We start from the raw sequence: 4,301 nt of genomic DNA, 5'->3' as shown, positions 1-4,301 counted from the left end.
AAAATAAAAAGTGTCATCAGTCTAGCTGGAAAGTTGTGGTGTTGGACAAGACTCACTTCAGCTCTACACGGCTACAGAGCCACCAATATTTTATTGTAAAAAACCTTTATCCACTTAGCACATTGGGGGAGAAACACGCAAGAGTAAGATGCAACAAAGCTATGTAAACCTTTTAAACCCAATTTATTTTTTTTTTTATTCATTTGCTTCCTAAATGCAAAATTAAGCAACTTTCAAAATAGTCTTCATTAAAAATTTCATACGATTTGGCTGATGTAGAATCTGTGTAACTCCTGTAGACAGCTGGTCTCCTGTAAATTATAACTCCAATCCGTCAGTCCACTGCTCCTGACAGCTGACTCAACTGATCTCTCCCCTCCCTTTCTCTCAGTGTTAGAGAGAGCAGCAGGGAGGGGGCGGGGTTTGTACACAGCGATTCAGAGTATTGAAGAAAGCATCTTGATGGCCTGGGTGCTCTCTTTCCTATCTACATTTTAATACTAACAGCTTGAGTGATTTCCTCCCCCCTGCTGCTATGTCCTAAAAGGGAGGGGAGAGAGCAGTTTTCAGCCTGCTTTCAGGAGCATTGGACTGACGGATTTGAGTTAGAATTTGCAGGAGACTAGCCGTCTACAGAAGTTACACTCTCTTCAGCAGCCAAATAGTAGGACATTTCTAATGAAGACTACTGTATTTCGAAGTTTCTTAATTTTACATTTAAAGAAGAACTCCCATGAAAAATGTTATTGTGCTTGTTTGTAATGGGCATCTTGTGCATGTAAATTTATATTTTACTTTCTCACTGAGCGTCTCTTTCAATCCATGGGCTGCCCCGTTCAGTCACGTGACCTGTAAACTGACTTTCCGATTCACACAACATCTTCTCTATGTAAGTCTTCTGAGTCTGTCAGACTGTTTAACCCCTTCAAGACACAGCCTGTTTTGGCCTTCAGGACACAGCGAATTTTTTTAAATCTGACATGTTTCACTTTATTTGTTAATAACTTCGGAATGCTTTTACCTATCCAAGCGATTCTGAGATTGTTTTCTCGTGACACATTGGACTTTATGTTACTGGCAAAATTTGCTCGATACATTAAGTATTTAATTGTGAAAAACACCAAAATTTAGCGAAAAATTGCAAAAATTAGCATTTTTCTAAATGTATATGTATCTGCTTGTAAGACAGATAGTAATACCACACAAAATTGTTGCTAATTAACATCACCCATATGTCTACTTTAGATTGGCATCGTTTTTTGAACATCCTTTTATTTTTCTATGACCTCACAAGGCTTAGAACTTTAGCAGCAATTTCTCACATTTTCAAGAAAATTTCAAAAGGCTATTTTTACAGAGGCCAGTTCAGTTGTGAAGTGGATTTTAGGGCCTTATATATTAGAAACCCCCGATAAGTCACCCCATTTTAAAAACTTCACCCCTCAAAGTATTCAAAACAGCATTTAGAAAGTTTCTTAACCCTTTAGATGTTTCACAGGAATTAAGGCAAAGTAGATGTGAAATGTTCAAATTTCTTCTTTTTTTTTGCAGAAATTAATTTTTCATCTATTTTTTTTGTAACACAGAAAGTTTTACCAGAGAAACGCAACTCAATATCTATTGCCCAGATTCTGCCGTTTTTAGAAATACCCCACATGTGGCCCTAGTGCACTTATTGACTGAAGCACAGGCCTCAGAAACAAAGCAACACCTAGAGGATTTTGGGGCCTACTTTTTATTAGAAAATATTTTAGGCTCCATGTCGGGTCTGAAAGGCTCTTGCGGCACCAAAACAGTGGAAATCCCCCAAAAGTGACCCCATTTTGGAAACTATACCCCTTGAGGAAACTAGGGGTATAGTGAGCATTTTGACACCGCAGGTTTTTTGCAGAAATTATTGGAAGTAGCCGTGAAAATGAAAATCTACATTCTTTCAAAGAAAATGTAAGTTTAGCTAATTTTTTCTAATTTCCACAAGGACTAAAAGGATAAAATGCACCACTACTTTTGTAAAGCAATTTCTCCCGAGTAAAAAAATACCCTGCATGTGGTCATAAACGGCTGTTTGGACACACGGCGGAGCTTAGAAGGGAAAGAGCGCCATTTGTCTTTTGGAGCTCAAATTTAGCAGGAATGGTTTGCGGAGACCACGTCGCATTTGCAAAGCCACTAAGAGACCAAAACAGTGAATTCACCAAAAAAGTGACTCCATTTAGGAAACTACACCCCTTGAAGAATCCATCTAGGGGTGTAGTGAGCATTTTGAACCCACAGGGGTTTCATAGATTTTATTAGAATTGGGCAGTGAAGATAAAAAAAAATCCTTTTTTTCCAATAAGACGTAGCTTTAGCTCAACATTTTTCATTTTCTCAACAAATAAAGGAATAAAAGAACCCCAACATTTGTAAAGCAACTTCTCTGGAGTACGGCAATACCCCATTTGTGGTCATAAACTGCTGTTTGGGCACACGGCAAGGATCAGAAGAGAAGGAGTGCCGTTTGGCTTTTGGAGCACAAATTTTGCTGGATTGATTTCTTGACACCATGTCACTTTTGCAAAGCTCCTAAGGTACCAGTACAGTGGAAACTCCCCAAAAGTGACTCGATTCATGAAACTACACCCCTTGAGGAATTCATCTAGGGGTGTAGTGAGCATTTTGACCCCACAGGTGTTTTATAGATTTTATTAGAATTGGGCAGTGAAAATAAAAAAAATCCTTTTTCTTCACTAAGACGTAGTTTTAGCTGAAAATGTTTCATATTCTCAACAAATAAATAAATGAAAAAAAGCACCCCAACACTTGTAAAGCAACTTCTCCTGTGTACGGCGATACCACATATGTGGTCATAAACTGCTGTTTAGGCACAGAGTAGGGCTCAGAAGGGAAGGAGCGCCATTTGGCTTTTGGAGTACAGATTTTGCTGGATTGGTTTCTGGTCGCTATGTCGCATTTGTAAAGTCCCCGTGGGACCAAAACAGTGGATCCCCCCCAGAAGTGACCCCATTTTGGAAACTACACCCCTCAAGGTATTCACCTAGGGGTGTAGTGAGCATATTAACCCCACAGGTGATTGGCAGAAATTGGTGTGCACGCGATGTTGCCGAGTGAAAATGGGTTTTCAATAGATATGCCAATATGTGGCGCCCAGCTTGTGCCACTGGAGAGACACACCCCAAAAATTGTTAAAAGGGTTCTCCTGGGTATGGCGATGCCATATATGTGGAAGTAAACTGCTGTTTGGGCACACTGTAGGGTTCAGAAGGGAGGTAGCGCTATTTGGCTTTTGGAGCGTGGATTTTGCTTGTAGTAGTTTTGTTTGAGTATTACTGGTGTTTCTGTTTATAATGTGGGGGTACATGTAAGGCGGGCGGAGTATATAAGGGGCATAGTAAGGTGGTATAGTGGGGTAAAAAACCCAATAAAATCCATATATGTGTGTTACGCTGTGAAGCAATCCTTTTTGCACAGGCCGGTGTCGCACTAATAAATGGTCTTTACTTATTCCCCTTTTGGTCCACACTCCGCACCTTTTGAAGTTTGGGGAATTTTGCTGGGAAAGTGAAGTCCTGGTATAATACGGGCGCCCTCACTTCCAGCAGATATGTTTGGGCCATCCCCTTCCTGGTTCCCTAATTTTAGGGGCCTTGATAATTCGCCACTTGAAACAGAAGAAACGTTCCCCTCGGGCCGGCACAACTGCATCTTTTTATTTCCTGGCTTATTGGTGCCTTGACTAATTTTATTTTTTCATAGACGTAGTGGTATGAGGGCTGTTTTTTTTTTGTGTGACGAGCTGTAGTTTTTATTGGTACCATTTTGGGGTACATGCGACTTTTTGATCACTTGTTATCCTTTTTTTTGGGAGGCAAGGTGACCAAAAAACAGCAATTCTGGCATATTTTTTTAGTTCCTTTTTATACAGCGTTCACCATGCGTTATAAATTACATGTTACCTTTATTCTGCAGGTCAGTCCGATTCCGGTGATACCTAATTTATAGCACTTTTTATGTTTTTACAACTTTTTGCACAATAAAATAACTTTTGTAAAGAGAATGGATTTTTTTCTGTCACCAAGTTGTGAGAGCTATAACGGTTTTAAATTTTTCGTTGACTGAGCTGTATGAGGGCTTGTTTTTAGCGAGACGAGTTATAGTTTTTATAGGTACCATTTTTAGGTACATGCGACTTTTTGATCACTTTTTATTTCAATTTTTGGAAGACAAAGTGACCAAAAAATAGCAATTATGTCAGTATTTTTTAGTTATTTTTTTTACGGCGTTCACTGTGCGGAATAAAT

This window comes from Rhinoderma darwinii, chromosome 5 (genome assembly GCF_050947455.1).
Source record: "Rhinoderma darwinii isolate aRhiDar2 chromosome 5, aRhiDar2.hap1, whole genome shotgun sequence".
NCBI lineage: Eukaryota > Metazoa > Chordata > Amphibia > Anura > Rhinodermatidae > Rhinoderma > Rhinoderma darwinii.
This window is presented reverse-complemented; position numbering follows the sequence as displayed.